The 15,313-nt window shown below is 45.2% G+C and overlaps 1 long non-coding RNA gene across 11 annotated transcripts in view; it reads left to right on the forward strand.

The window, feature by feature from the left end:
* LOC144245050 (uncharacterized) overlaps window positions 1-14,070 on the forward strand; it is a 38,200-nt gene extending 24,130 nt beyond the window's left edge. For 7 of the 11 annotated variants that reach the window (XR_013339150.1, XR_013339145.1, XR_013339147.1 and 4 more), the window contains 5 exons: window positions 4,090-4,257; window positions 8,934-9,048; window positions 9,976-10,060; window positions 12,605-12,706; window positions 13,686-14,070. This is a non-coding gene — a long non-coding RNA (uncharacterized LOC144245050). Of the gene's footprint in view, window positions 1-1,947; window positions 2,054-4,089; window positions 4,258-8,933; window positions 9,049-9,975; window positions 10,061-12,604; window positions 12,707-13,685 lie in introns of all 11 variants that reach the window. The other 4 variants (XR_013339152.1, XR_013339148.1, XR_013339154.1 and 1 more) reach the window with 2 other exon arrangements.
* The last annotated feature ends 1,243 nt before the right edge of the window (window positions 14,071-15,313 follow it).

The following is a 15,313-nucleotide window of genomic DNA, read 5'->3' on the forward strand; positions in this document are numbered from 1 at the left end:
CATTATTCCCAGAAATTTTTTAAAAAATGTTTTCAAGTACAGCTCAGTGCTTTAGATAGATTTGTTTTTCGCTTCATGTGGTAGACTCACATCTGGACATTAGTTAGATATATTTCATCTAAAAATAGCATTTATCCAATTTACTGTCACTTGAGGAGAGAAATCTTTTCTTTTTTTCTTTGAGACAGACTCCACTTCTTATTCTCTGAAGTCTTTCATGGCTCACTGCCATTTAATATGAAAAAAAAGTATTGGGTCGTGTGTGTGTGAGAATGTGTATATGTGGACATACAATGAAATAATTATTTTATGGCCTGCGAAAATATGACCACTGCCTTCTCATCCTTGTTCTTGTTTAAAGTTGTCGCTGAACTTGGTGGTTATGTTGTTAAGCCCTAAACTCAGCAATGGTATGAATTCCATCAGACTTTCCTTAGTCATTATTTCAGATCCACAGCACATGAATTTGGGGATTCTTATCTGTTTTCTTTCGGACTATCTCCTTGTTACTCTGCCTGATTGTGTCTTCTCATCAATCTGTGGTTTGGGGTTTAGAAGGAAAGGAGGAGAGAAACGAGAAGGGAGTCAAGAATAAGAGATGAAGTGGTGGTGTTAAAGCGCCAGGCTCGTGGAACCCTTTGGGGCAGTCTGCACACATTTAGGCCAGAAACTAGAATTAAATCTGACTAAAGAAAAATTGGTATGCTGCTGCTGCTTCCCACGGCACTGACATTAAGTAAGTCAGAGTTGGCTCTGGAAGGGACTGGTTGTAAATAAGGAGGGACTTACTAGCCAATCGCAATTTCACATTTGTCAAGGTCCTTTGTAGTTCTGCAAAGATTTATCTTTGGGTACAGGACTCAAATACTTGCCCTATCTCCCTAAAGAGAACTCTGGCTTTTGCACTTTTCCTCTGAAGGCACATCTCTCTCCTCAACCCTCCACTTGCCGATGGGATCATTATTGTCACCGTTGTGATGGGGATCATTTCTTTTTTTTCTTCGTCACACCTTCCAATCAGAACTAATGGGTCCAACCTGTTATTGTTAAAATGTGTTGTCCCTATGTGTTAAAGTGGCTTCCCTGGCCCTTGGTTCAGCTTGTGTCTGGCATTCCTTTCCATGCTGTGAGTGAGGGTTTGCCTGAGTCCATCCACATCCTCTACCCTTCTCATTTGTGACCTTCCATACACGTGTCTGAAATGTAAAATGGAAGAGAGATGCTAGGACTACGGCTTGACCTATGGAATCAAGCAACACTGGCTGAGCCGTATGGTCATTCAATCCAGGCCCTTGGTCTCATTGCTTTCCTGTTTAAGCAAGTGTGCTAATAGCCCACATATCAATCCAGATGAGTTTAAACACATCTGCTCAGAGCATTTTCTTCCAATCCATCAACACAGGGGCCTTCCAATTCCTAAGCATGTTCAGTCTGTACAAACTTTTGCAACATCAACCCTGAGATTGGACCTGTTGAGCCATTTTCATCTCACGAAGTATTTTTATAGATTTTTCTCTGGATATATCTTGGCATAAATGAAACAACAGACACTTGAAGAGGAGATTTTCATTTCAGTGCAGTTATTTGCAACCTCCATTTCTCAACTATAAAAATTGAACAGATATGTAAGTATCATGGGTGGAATGAAATTAATTTTTACCACCCACAACAGTTCATTAGTGAAATAAGGAAAGTATTTAATGGATCTGTGCTTGGTGTGCCTAAAATTATTTCACCGTAACAAAAGGTCTTGAAAGACTAAGAAAAGGTCTGATGACAATTAAGTTGCCTATCTGAACAGTATTACTGTATGAAAGAAAAACAGTCTTAAAAATAGCTCATTGTAGAGCTCAAAGAGATGGAGAAATTCATAAAGGAAGCACAAAGGTGTTGCAAGTGGAATGAAAATCTTTTTAAAAATACAGGGTTCTTGTTCCTTACTTGCAGAGAGTTCCTGTTTTGCACAATCTTTCATGCTTCCATTTCATTTTTGTGGAGGTGTGACTTGCTTCAGTTGGATGCCTAAGCAAGCTCTATTTCTCCGCTCTACAAGGTAAACCAGAATGCCTGGGTGGCTTTTGAGCGTCCGACCCTTGATTTTGGCTCAGGTCATGGTTGTGTGGTTCGTGGCTTCCAGACCCACCTCAGGACTGACCGCAGGCTGACAGCAATTCCTGCTTGTAATTCTCCCTTTCCCTCTCACTGCCCCTCCCCCGCTCATGCACATGCCCGTACGCTCACTTGTGCTCAAAATAAACTTAAAAAAACAAAAAGGCCAATCTTCATTCCTCTCAAATGTACAGTAAAGCTTTGTATTCTTCATCTTTGAGACCTACTAATTAAGAATTTGACACTTTAGGGACACCTGAGTGGTTCATTCAGCTGAGCTTCAGACTCTTGATTTTGGTTCAGGTCATGATCTCACGGTTATTTATGGTATCGAGCCCAGTGTCCGGCTTCATGCTGAGCTTGGAACTTGCTTGGGAGTCTCTCTCTCCCTCTCTTTCTCTGCCCCTCTCCTAAAAGAAAAAAAAAAAAAAAGAATTTGACACTATGAAAAAAGGCCACCAGGACAGAGACAGGAGAGAATGTTTAACAAACTTTGCCCAGTCCTTTAAGAGTGCCCCCTTTATAACATCAGAGGGAGAGGGCACTGTAGCAGCCTCTAGTCCAGACCCTCTTCTATAGACAAAGACAATGGTGCAGGGAGAGGGAAAGTGATTTGCTCCAAGGGCACAGAGCCAGCGGGTCCCAAAAAAGAGAATGCAGCCTGGTACCTTCCCTCACTACAGCTCCTAGACACCCATGATCACTTGCTTACTTGGTAGAGGCTTTCAGGACTTCAGCACGAATATGTTTTTATAGCGATTCGTCTTTATTAATGCATCTAATTGAAAGAAAGAAAATCCCTTCAAAATGTCCTCTAAGGCAGACTTTGCAGAGATAACACTTGAACACTATGCCCTCTGCTCTATATCCCGAGCCCAGGGTACATTTGGTTTGAAGATAGCTTCCTACAGACACCATTGCAAGCCAAAGGGTAACCAACAGCTTTGGGTTTCTTAGGTCAAAGAATGATGACTCTCCTCAAAACGAGGAGGTTCTGGAATCTTCTTGGTCCCATGAGACCTGTTTGTATAAGTCTGCCTTTCCTCTGGTCCTCTTGACTCTGAAAGGAAAAAGCAAAGAATAAAACCCAAATCTCTTTTTTCATTATCTGGTAATGGTGTGCTAAAACAACTGTTCTACTTTTTCCAGCTGTCCAGCTGCTTGTGTTTTTATTGTCTGAACTTAAAAAAGAAAATTAAAATTCTTTAACGTTTATTCATTTTTAACGGAGACAGAGCATAAGCAGGGAGGGGCAGAGAGAGAGAAGGAGACACAGAATCAGAAGCAGGCTCCAGGCTGCAGAGCCTGACATGGGGCTCCAACTCATGGACCACAAGATCATGACCTGAGCTGAGGTCAGACGCTTAACCAACTGAGCCACCCAGGAGCCCCTAAAAAGGAAAATTTTTTAATAATAAAGAGTTGTGTTGTGAAAGGGCAAGAGAAAGGTGGCTGTGATATCTGGATTCAGTGTGGGTCCTGCTGAATCACTCCGTGCTTAACTCTGTGCTTGGCATTTGGTGTGTGAAGCGGGGGATAAAAACCAAAATAAACAAAAAGACCAGAGGATCCCCACACTCAAAGAATTTTTAGGCTGAAGGAAACAAAACAAACAGAAACAGAAACAACTAGAAAGTATGGGTGGCTTACTGATAATACAATAACCATGTGGCTGTCACCAGGGAAATTTGTAAAGTGGACCACGTTTCATCCCTTCTTTCCTCAGGCAGCTCACCCAGATGTAAAGAAGGAATGGAACCAGGGTGAGGAAAGCAGGGCATTTACCCAGGGTGTATATTTTCAGGGGGCACCAAAAATTAAATATTAATTAATTGAAATGTTAATTAAAATATTAGTCAAGAATAATACTTAAAAAATCCAAATGACTGCCAAAAAAAAAATCCATGATGAACAAGATACCAACATTTTAAGTAAAGAGAAGACCAGTACTAATGATTTTTCTTTCCTCTGTTGCTTCAGGCTCTAATGTGACTCAGCATGGCATTTGAGTTAATATCCAGAAATAAAGCAGAATGAGCGTGTGTGTGCATGCGCGCACGCACGGGCACGCATGCATGCATGTAACAGAGACAGACTGATGAATGGCAAAGCCGGAAGCAATCTTAATCCCAAAAGTCAACTTCACAGGTGAGGAAACTGAGAAGTTTAATGATTTACCTCAAGCCAATCATACAGATCTTCAAAGATACTAAAGCCCGGGGCTCCTGACCACCAGTCCTATGGATACTCACACAGTAGTGGCTTCCAAGGCAGGGGGAACTCACCTTCCCCAAAGGAGGCAAGCTTAATGAACTGGTCAAATTATGACATTTTAAATGTGCCACAGACATAGAGATAGGGTTTTTATTTATTTATTATTAAAAAATTTTTTAATGTTTTAGTTATTTCTGAGAGAGAGAATGAGAGAGAGCGTGAGCAGGGGAGAGTCAGAGAGAGAGGGAGATACAGAATCCGACACAGGCTCCAGCCTCTGAGCTAGCTGTCAGCATAGAGCCTGACAAAGGGCTCGAATCCACGAACCATGAGATCATGACCTGAGCCGAAGTCGGAGGCTTAACCAACTGAGCCACCCAGGCGTCCCTGTTTGTTTATTATTTTTAGAGACAGAGTACAAGCTGGAGAGAGGGGCAGGGGGAGGGAGAGAGAGTGAGAGAGGGAGAGGGACGGAGGGAGGGACTCTTAGCACAGAGCCTGATGCAACACTGAATCCTTTGACCCTGGGATCACGACCAGAGCCAAAATCCAGAGTCAGACTCTCAACCGACTGAGCCACCCAGGCACCCTAGAGACAGAGCTTTTAAAATAGAGGTTCAGGGGCACCTGGGTGGCTCAGTCGGTTAATTGTCTGACTTTGGCTTAGGTCATGATCTGACAGCTTGTGTCAGGCTTTGTTCTGACAGCTCAGAGCCTGGAGTTGGCTTTGGATTCTGTGTCTACCCCTCTCTCTGAACCTCTCTTGCTCACACTGCCTCTCTCTCTTTCTCTCTCAAAAATAAGTAAACATTAAATTTTTTAGAAAATAAAATAGAGGTTCAGAGCACATGCATAGTCTGTTTAGATACTGTACCTGTAAGGATTCCTAAAAAATACGAAGCGTGGCTTGGAGATTCAGCCGCTGCCTCTTTTTGGATGCCAGTGCTTCCAGAGAGTTGAGGAATTATGGGGGAGCTGGGGGTGAGGGAGTGGTGTCAGGCTTAACTGACAGACCTAATGCCCTGGCCCGGACACCTGCCTGGCTTTGGCCACTGGTGCAAATGCTTTCTTGCTTTGTACCCCTGCCTTGCTCTTTGGCTCAGCTCACCAGTGACTCTCCTGCATGGCTTTTCCTTCCATTGCAAGTGGTTTGAGCTAAGGTTTGATTTTGTGGTTTGGTTCTGATTCAGCCAGAGGGAGCCTTTTCAGTGACCCAGGCCAGTTCACTGGAGTTTGACAATAGGGTTTGGGGCCAAAGCCCTCAGTGAGTCTAGACTCTCTTGTGACCTTGCAGGGAGGAGTGGAGGTGGAGGAAAGGAAGGTTTGTGTGTTTCAGGTTCCCGGCCCCATTCCTAACAGTCTTCTATTTCTCAATCTACAAATATCTATCAACACCTCATGTCGACAAGACTTAGAAATGTACTCCAGGTATGTGGTAATTGTGAAAATCTGTAGTTCTCCTTGCTCCTTCCCCATCCAACTCTAGGGGGACAAAGCGTGTCTTGCTGGGTTCCGAACACCGCAAAAGTTCTGAATAAAGCAAAGGACAGCTACAGCCTGTTTGAGATCTGTTTCAGATCTCGCTCTGTGTCTCCCACATATTTGGCTAAGCTGTAGGGCCCATGGATCCTGGGAAGCTGGTCTGAGAGGATCAGTTATAGTTAAATTGATCAACCTGTATCAGGTTGCTTGGGACTGTCCTGGTTTTAGCAGTGAACATCCCAAGTCCCAGGAAACTGGTACAACTGGCCCGCCTCACGTTAGTGACCAGCCAGTAGTCATTAGGCCACATGGTGATCTCTAGTCCTTATTGGAGGTAGAGCAATTGACTTTTTCTTAAGCATCGGAGGGAAGCCGGAGTGTGTAAAGGGGTAGATGAACTTGCTTTTCAAGTTTGGGCATAGGAACTCTGGTAAAACCTGTCCTTCAGCCTCTGATAAGAATCAGATGCTTTTGGCCAGGGTCTGTGTTGAAGGCCGCCTTGCAAAGCAGTAGAGTTTACTACTACCCGCCATGGCACTTAGGCTGCAGGCCAGACGTGTCTAGAAAATCCTGGGCATTGGATTCCTAAAACCATTAGATTCAGGGCAGAGGGAATGAAGGCCCAACATCCAGGGACGGACTGGCCAAGATGATACTTCATGTTTGGCCTTACGGTTGTCTTCACAGTCACGACACCAAACTTGTCCTCGGTGCTCAGGCTCTCTGCAAGGACAGGCTGGTGGAGACATGTGAATGAGTCAACATGACTAGGATGGAGCAGCCTCTCACTTGGATTTTGAGAGGCAATTGTGGACAGGAAGGCAGAAGAGAGAATGAGGGTTGGCAAACCCTTCAGAGCTCTCTTCTCTGGTGTGTGCGCGTGTGCACGCACGCACATACTCCAGTCTGATCGGAGCATAAAGAACCCTTATGAGAGAAATCAGAAATGTGAAGTCCCGAATGAAGCCAGAAATGAGAGCCCAGTAAGTGAGTAGCAAAAGGAATCCAGCTACTCCACAGCTCAGGCAAATTTTCAGTGTTCAGGGTCTCCCTGCACTGCACTAGTTGACTCAGGGTATCTTAAAGGCCCCACTTAGCCTCCAGTGATAACCCCCATCATACTGGAATAAACAAACACTGTAGAGCTTCCCGAGAGGCCACACGCTATGGAAGATCTGGCAAGATTGTTTATGGAACAAGTAGGATGAAAAGAGGGGTAGGTTTTAGATAGAGACTGGGGGGGACGTATGAGAGACTGAGGGCTGGTCAAAGGCTCCAGTCTCAGAGCTGGAGGTGCTTAAAGAGCCTGCACTGAAGCTGACCATGATCTTTATTGCCTCACAGTTACTGATATATACATCTAATTGTGTCTAATTCTCCTTCCACTCCCCCTCTCCACTTTCAAATTATAAGACATAAGATCCCTAAAGACAGGGCTATGCTTTGCTCATCTCTGTATCCATATTATCGTTTAGCACAGTTCCTTTAACATGATAGATATCCAGGGGTGCCTGGGTGGCCCAGTTGGTTGGTGCCAACTCTTGATTTTGGCTCAGATCATGGTCCCAGGGTCGTGGGATTTATTTTATTTTATTTTAATTTTTTTTAATGTTTTATTTATTTCTAGGAGAGAGAGAGAGAGACAGCGTGAGCAGGGGAGGGTCAGAGAGAGAGGGAGTCACAGACTCTGAAACAGGCTCCAGGCTCTGAGCTGGCAGCCAGCACAGAGCCCGACGCGGGGCTTGAACCCACGAACCCCGAGATCATGACCTATGCAAAAGTCGGACACTTAACCGACTAAACCACCCAGGCGCCACCCCCAAGGGTCGTGGGATTGAGCTTTGCATGGGGCTCTGTGCTGTGCATGAGGCCTGCTTGGGGTTGTGTGTGTCTCTCTCACTCCCTATCACTCCCCCTCCCCCTCTCCTTCTGCCCCTCCCCCCTGCTCATTTGTACTCTTTCTCTCTCTAAAAAAAAAAAAAAAAAAACCCACAAAAATACCCCGTCATAGATATCCAGGAAACATTTCTGATAAAAATTGAAGTAGAATTTAAGCTGGTTTATTAAAGTTTAGGGCATATTTTTTGGAACAAAGAATAGCCATCATATGTGCGGAAATAAACTTAGTGAAGCAAACTGAAGTCAGTTGTTACAAACATCAGAGTAGCCTGAACTACGAGTACAAATTATTTCTATCACACATGTAAGCCAAGTTATTAAAGCTTTAACTAAAGTATAAAAAGTACATGCTGGTGAGGGGGATCATGCTTGGCTGGCTCAGAAGAGGGTGTGACTTTTGATCTATGGGTCATGAGCCCCACGTTGAGTGCAGAGAGTAAATAAATACTTCAAAAAAATACATGGACTTTGTCCAGATCATGTGCATCATTTCCATTAATACAATTTTAACTTGGGGCACCTGGGTGGCTCAGTCAGTTAAACTTCTGACTTCAGCTCAGGTCATGATCTCATGGTTCACGAGTTCAAGCCCTGGTACTGACAACTCGGAGCCTGGAGCCTGCTTCCGATTCTGTGTCTCCCTCTCTCTCTCTGCTCCATCCCCCGCTCATACTCTGTCTCTCTTTCAAAAATAAAAAACATTAAAAATTTTTTTAAAGTACAATTTCAACTCTTTAAAAATAGCTCATAAAATCAGAATGTAAATTAGAATGACCAGTTCCATGTAAGTCGAAACTACCAACGTGGGAAGTTCGGTGTCTGCAGGCTGCTGCTTCATTAGGGATAGCACCTCTTCAGCACCAGTGAGCTGCTGACTGCTGGCTGTAGCATTTGTTGACCATGTTTCTTCACTGCTCAGTTTATGCAGTCTTTTTCTCTTTGGCCCCCCACCTTCTTTCCCTTTTTGCCTTCCTACCTTAAAGAGACTAACTGCCTGTGTGCCCACTCCCTTCTAGGGGCATCTACCTGCCCTTTGTTCACCATCTCACTCTCTGGCAGCAACTGCTGCTTGTTCCCACTCTTCCTGAGGCCTGATCGCTCAGATTTCCTTGGCGCCCATGAGATCTTACAGCCATCGCCCTCTCACGTGAGCTTGTCTAAGTAGATTTCTGTCCTTGGACCCCAGAGCACCTCAGACCTCTTCCCCTTCCTTCCTCCCTCCACTGCAGGTAGACCTGACAGTCACACCCTGAGGAATTGCTCAGCTTCTATGGTGTCACCCAGGACATAAAAGAGATGCCACTCAGCCTGTATGCTCTGAAGCGTCAGAATATTTGGAAATGGGTAGGTGGTTGAATTTTCTTTTTATTGAAGTGCTTTAGGATCTTGTGGACAAGGCTCTTGGGCTACATTTAAGGACCTTGTGAGATGGCCAAATGCATCTTGCCGTGCAAAACAAGGGGGATTCGTGTTGATATTGGCACTAAGCCCTGTCTAATGTGCTACACGTAGGTGGTCAGGGATTTCCGTGTTTTTTGTTGTTGTTGTTGTTGTTGTTTTAAGAATGACAAACACTTAAAATTGGGAAATAAAGTGAACTTTATCTCTGAAAAGGATGGCTGTAGAACAGCAAAACCTTTTTCTGTCTCCAGAAGGAACTGTTGCAAGAGAATGGAAGCTTTATAGGGAATTACTGGTATTATCAAAGGCTTTCAAAATAGACTTGAAATGAATAGTTGTGTGCTGGTTTTATTACTACTTTGTGAGTTTACATTTTGTTTTTGTATGGTATTTTTCTCCCCCCTATGAGATGGTTGCTAGGGCAGGAGTGCAAATAATCTTTATTGTGTTAAATTTGGGACTGAACACAATTATCTTATAATTTGGGTTCATAGTGCCGTTCTTGACAAGTTATATTATGAGCTTTTTGAGGAAAATTGAGCCCACATGCTGTACGCTGCTTCTTATTCAGTTGCCCTTCAGGTTAGGGTGTCTCTGCTCTCCCCTCCCCCATTCCTCTGCACTGGGGCAGCCTCAGGACCAGATGCTGCTGGAGGCAAACCAGATGATCTCTGGTGCAAGGCCGCTGAGCTCCAGCACTGTGTCTTCTGGAAAGACCCTTGTCCCCAGTCAGCATGTTTTTCTGAATGATTCCACGGACATAAGTCTCAAGGGTGTTGCACTTGACTATCACTACAGGCATACTGCATTTCTCCAGAGGAAAGTTGTGAGTAAACAATTTTGTCAATGTAATCAAGTCAATCTTCCTAGGAACCTCCAGGACCGTTTCAGAGATGCTTCATATGTCCATTTCTGACTGGTTTGCAGCACTTCTTACCATAGCATATATGGAAAGGTAGGTAATGAGCTGTAAATAAGCTCTTAAATGCACCATGGGAGTATACACTTCCAGAAATCCCCCCCTTTTTTTTAACATTCATTTTTGAGAGACAAAGCACAAATGGGGGAAGGGCAGAGAGAGCCTGAGACACAGAATCTGAAACAGGCTCCATGCTCTGAGCTGTCAGCACAGAGCCTGATGTGGGGCTCAAACCCACGAACGCGAAATCATGACCTGAGCTGAAGTCAGATGCTTAACTGACTGAGCCACCCAGGCACCCCCAGAAATCCTTCCTTTGAACAGTCATTTTTCTCTGTTCCTTCTTATGGGCTTAGAGGAAGTTGGGGCTCCCCTAGCAGCAGTTCTGGAGATAAGGTTTCACGTGCAAATGGTTTATTATGGAGGTAATGCCAGGAAACACCAGCAGGGGCTGGGAAGTAATAAAGGGAAGGAAGTCAATTCAAGATAGGACATGGGAGGCACTATGGTGGGCAAGTGGTGCTCAGTCCTGCTGAGAACCTCGGGGTAGAAAGCTCACATCAGGTTTATACCACCTGGGGGTGAGGGAGCCTGGGGGTGTTCACACACTGGCTCCCAGTGTCATTGTTTGAAAGCTGCATTCAGGGAAGGGGGTGTTAATTTCCCAGCCCTTCTACCTGCTACATGGCAAGGGCTACCAGAATCCAAGAAAGATCTTGGATAGTAGGTGCTGGCAGTTAGAAGCTGAGTCCTATGTAAATGGCTGAAATGTAAATGGCTGTGGGCAGGACACCAACACATCTGCTACACTTAGCTTCTCAGAGCACATGTGACGAGGTAGGGCCCTCCATTGCTCCAGAGAGTCACTAAAACAACTTCTCCTTACTAGTGTCTTCTAGGTAAATGTTCTGCAAATCAAAAAAGGTTTTCAAGGTGCCTGGATGGCTCAGTCAGTGGAGCATGGGACTCTGGATCTTGGTCTCGTGAGTTCAAGCCCCATGTTGAGTGTAGAACTTGTTTTTAGAGACTCATTATTAGGCAAATATGAAGCAATCCCTTCAAAATACCTTTGTTATGCAGAAATACTAGGAAATGTAACCAATGGCCACAACCAATAGATTAATATCAAACCGCTTCAAAATTCTCTCATCATTTTCAGTAGATGGAAGATACAGAAGCAAATAAATACACCCTTTACTCTCAAGATGATCTTTGACCCACCATCAGTGGATTTCCAGGATTAGCATATGCTTACCACTTAGATGCTTTTCAAAAGTGCTGTCCTGTCCCTGGTACCTTGGGGACCCTGGTGTGGAGGCAAACTATAACTTGCCCAGACAGGCAGGGTCCAAAAGGAGGTATGGGACACTTTCCTTTATTTAGGGACCAGCTCCAAACACAACTGAAAAGTGTGAATAATCCACCTAATTCCTAGGACATGGTCTTGGTGACCCTGGCACTTCAAGTCCTATTGCTCTCTTTATCCCTAATGTCACTGTGGCAGGTGCCCCAGTCTCTTAAGAGTTGAGGAGTCTAAGTTCCTCACACAGCATCAGGGAGAGACCTTGGCAATGAGAATTGAGCTCGTGGAGTCTGTATTACACATACATGCCACAAACAAGTGGACCTGAACCTCCCTTGAGGAGCATATCAATGGATTGGCATCTTGGCAAAATGGAATCTGGAACATTTCGATACCAAGCCTGCATCAGATCCATTGACCATTTCCACTTGGACTTCTAATTCTAGTCCCTAATATGTAATTTGTGAGGTTTCAGAGCTTAGAAGGACTTGAAAGATCATTTAGCCACATTTAGCCAACCTGTTTTACTAATAATTAGATGGGAATGCAGTATCCTTAAGTAATTTGCCCAGAGTCAAACAGCTAGCGAAGAGCTGGGCCTAAGAGGAAGAGGCAGTATTGTCCCTCTTTGCTGTGAGGCTATTAAGGCAAAATTTTCTCAGTGGATTCAGAAGTAAATGGTCCCACACATTTTCTTGAATGCTCAAGACAGCTCAAAGTGCAAAGAATGAGACATGGTGTCTTCATGGCTCTTAGTAATGCAGGTGTAGAGAAATAACTATACAGTGTAGCAGAACAGTTTTTCAAATGTTTATTTTCTTAACGATTTATTTCTGAGAAAGAGACAGGCCGGGTGAGCAGGGGAGGGTCAGAGAGAGAGGGAGACACAGAATCAGAAGCAGGCTCCAGGCTCTGAGCTGTCAGCACAGAGCCCGACACGGGGCCCGAACCCACGAACTGTGAGATCATGACCTGAGCCGAAGTCAGACACTTAACTGACTGAGCCACCCAGGGGCCCCTCAAATGTTTATGTTTATTTTAGAGAGAACAAACATGTACGAGATGGGGAGAGGCAGAGAGAGAAGACGACAGAAAATCCCAAGCAGGCTCCACACCGTCAGCATAGAGCCTGATATGAGGCTTGAACTCATGAACCGTGAAATCAAGAGTTACACGCTTAACCAGCTGAGCCACTCTGGCACGCTGTAGCAGAACAGTTTTAGTATGTGAGTCTACATCATAAACTGAGGTGCTCACTTTGTACCTCATGTTTGAAGGGGCTACTGTTACTGGCAAGGAATCCAGCCTTCCCAATCTGTGCTGGGGACACGGGACTTCAGGGTCATGGCAGAAGACAGAGGAGAGGACGTCCGTGTAAGGTAAGGGAGTAAACATCCCAATCCTCAGCGTCCCTCGGCCAAGATGACTAAGTCTGAGGTCCGCTGCCTGGCAAGAAGGTGCCCAGCCACTATGCACCTGCAGCCACTTCCCAACTATATAGCCTTGGACAGGTACTTCGTCTTAAATTTCCCCATTTTTGAAACGCTGTAAATAACAGCATCTACAGGGTTGGCTGGCATGACGCCTAAGTAAGGTAACACATGTCAAAGTCTTAGCACTCAAATATTACCATCAACACTATGTGCCCCCACTGCTACCTCTGCCAGGGTCCCCTAATACTTCCCCCTCTCTTCTGTATAGTCTTCCCACCCCCACTTTCTCCCCCTGCTCTCTTGCATGTCTGCTGAAGCCCTTGGCTTCCCAGCTCTCTTTCCCTCTCTTTCTGCTTCCCTCTCTCTGGTCTTTATTCCTTTTGACTCTTCAATTCACTCTCCATCCTGCTTTTATAATTCACGTCCTTCATTTTAGCTCCTCTCTCCCCTCACTTGCTTGTCCCCGTACCACCAGGTTGTCTTTCCCTTCTCCGCTGCTGATGTCTCGTCATTCTCTACTCCCTCTAGCTTCCCCTCTCACTGCCCCTTCTAGACACCTTTGCTCTGCCCTGTCCCATGTTCCATGGCTAACTGGGAGACCACTCTCCACCCCTGGTCTCTCCCACTCACAGTGTGAGTCCAGGAAGCATACCTGATTATTGTGGTAGCCTCTAAGATGGCCACCAATGGTCCCCACTTCCTGGCATCTGTGCTGTCATGGAATCCTCTCCCTTTCAGTAGGTGCTGGACCTAGTAACTGGATTCTAATGAACAGGATGGGAATGATGGGATAGCACTTCTGAGCTTAGGTTAACTGGGTGGCTCAGTCGGTTGAGTGTCTGGGTTTGTTACTGTGAGCCTGTCAGTGAAGAGCCTGTTTTGGATCTTCTGTCCCCTATCTTTCTGACCCTCCCCCTCCCAAAAGACCGCTCCTTCCATCATAGGTGTCTTAGGTGTTCTTTGGCTTGGACGAAGCTGGCAGCCACACTGTAAACTGCTCTCATGGAGAGGCCCACGTACCAGCCGATGAGATGACCACAAGTCTCCAGCCGATGAGAAGACTCTGCCAACAACCAGATGAGTAGTCTATCCACTTTGAGCCTCAAGATGACTGCACCCCCTCTACCCTCTTCTTGTAGTCTGTGAAGGATCCCCGGACTCTGAGGCATCCAGCTGAGATGCTCTGGATTCCAACCCAAGGAAACTGTAAGATAATAAACATTTGCTGTTTTTAAGAAGCAAAATTTTAGAGTAACTTGTTAGGCAGCACTATTAAAAATGCAGAGTTCTGCTTCACAGATCACCCTTCAGCAATGTTTCTCTTCTGTGACCTTGAGCAAACCACTGCTATTCTCTGGGTCTATGAGAAGGGGTTAGAGTCCAGTGCCCCAAGTCCCTCATCCAGGAGGTAGTGGTCAATGATGTTTACGAGGTCTATCTGTTCTACTGTTCAGCTTAGGAAGAAGCCCCGGTTAAACCTGCACATCTTTGTATATTAAGATCCACATCTTTATATTTGCCTCACATTTTTCACTCCTATTATCTGAAGTCTGTTTCTAATTTCTGACAGAATTGCAGTGACCTCTTGTATGCTGCACTCTGCATGACATGCCAATTTCATTTTGGAGTCACGGCTATTGTCTTTTCCCGTTAATCTCTCTTGTTTTGCAAAATTCCAATAGAAAGTGTGAACATAGAGCGTTGCCCTTGTGCCTGATCTTGGCGCTGTGTGGCCCCCAAACGGGTGGATGATAGACAGACAGACAGCCTGTCTGCCACCCGAGGCATCTTTTCTTGCTTAAAAATTTGTTTTCCAGATTGCAGACTCCCTTCCAGCTCGAGCGAAGACTGGAACGTATTAAATAAAAGCAGGCCTGAAATTGGATGGAATGTCTCAGCCACTTAGATTCAGACCTCTCTTTCAGAGGAACACGTGGGGAAGGAGCAGGGGATCAGACATGCCTACATGGGTAACGTAGGGGAAGGCGGCTTCCATACTTTTCTCATACCGTTCAAGCCTTAAGCAGGGGCAACATTTTTTCCTTCAGCAGGGCCTGTAACCCAGGATCCATCACTTATGTATGGTGTCCATGGCAACCAGGCAATGGTATGGGATCCCTTCTCACTGGGGAATTCCTTTTATGGCTCATTTCCGAAACCAGCATGGCCAGTACAGGAGTCTGCAGTTTCCCAGTTGCTTAGCAACCAGCTCCAATGCTCTAGTCACTAGGAAAAGCAGAGTTTTTTTTTTTTTCTTTAAAGTGTTTGTCGTCAGAATCATATGTTACATTCTCTCTACTTTGTCTCTTTAGAATAAAATAATTAGTGTGTGATAAGGATGCGGGAAAGGGCAACCGCTCCCCGTTGTTAATGCCTCCACTGCTCCTGGCTGGCTGTTGCAGGCAGGGAGAGGGAGGAAAATGTTAGCATGCTTTCAGCTGGTAATTAAGCAGCGCGAGCCATCTGCACATTGAAAGCTCTACATTTTTCACGTCTCGTGGGGGCATCAAGTAAGCACAGGGCCAGCAATCTGTGCTGCGTTCCCTCCCCCAA

Source organism: Crocuta crocuta, unplaced genomic scaffold, assembly GCF_008692635.1.
Source record: "Crocuta crocuta isolate KB4526 unplaced genomic scaffold, BGI_CrCroc_1.0 scaffold288, whole genome shotgun sequence".
In the NCBI taxonomy this organism is placed as follows: Eukaryota; Metazoa; Chordata; class Mammalia; order Carnivora; family Hyaenidae; genus Crocuta; species Crocuta crocuta.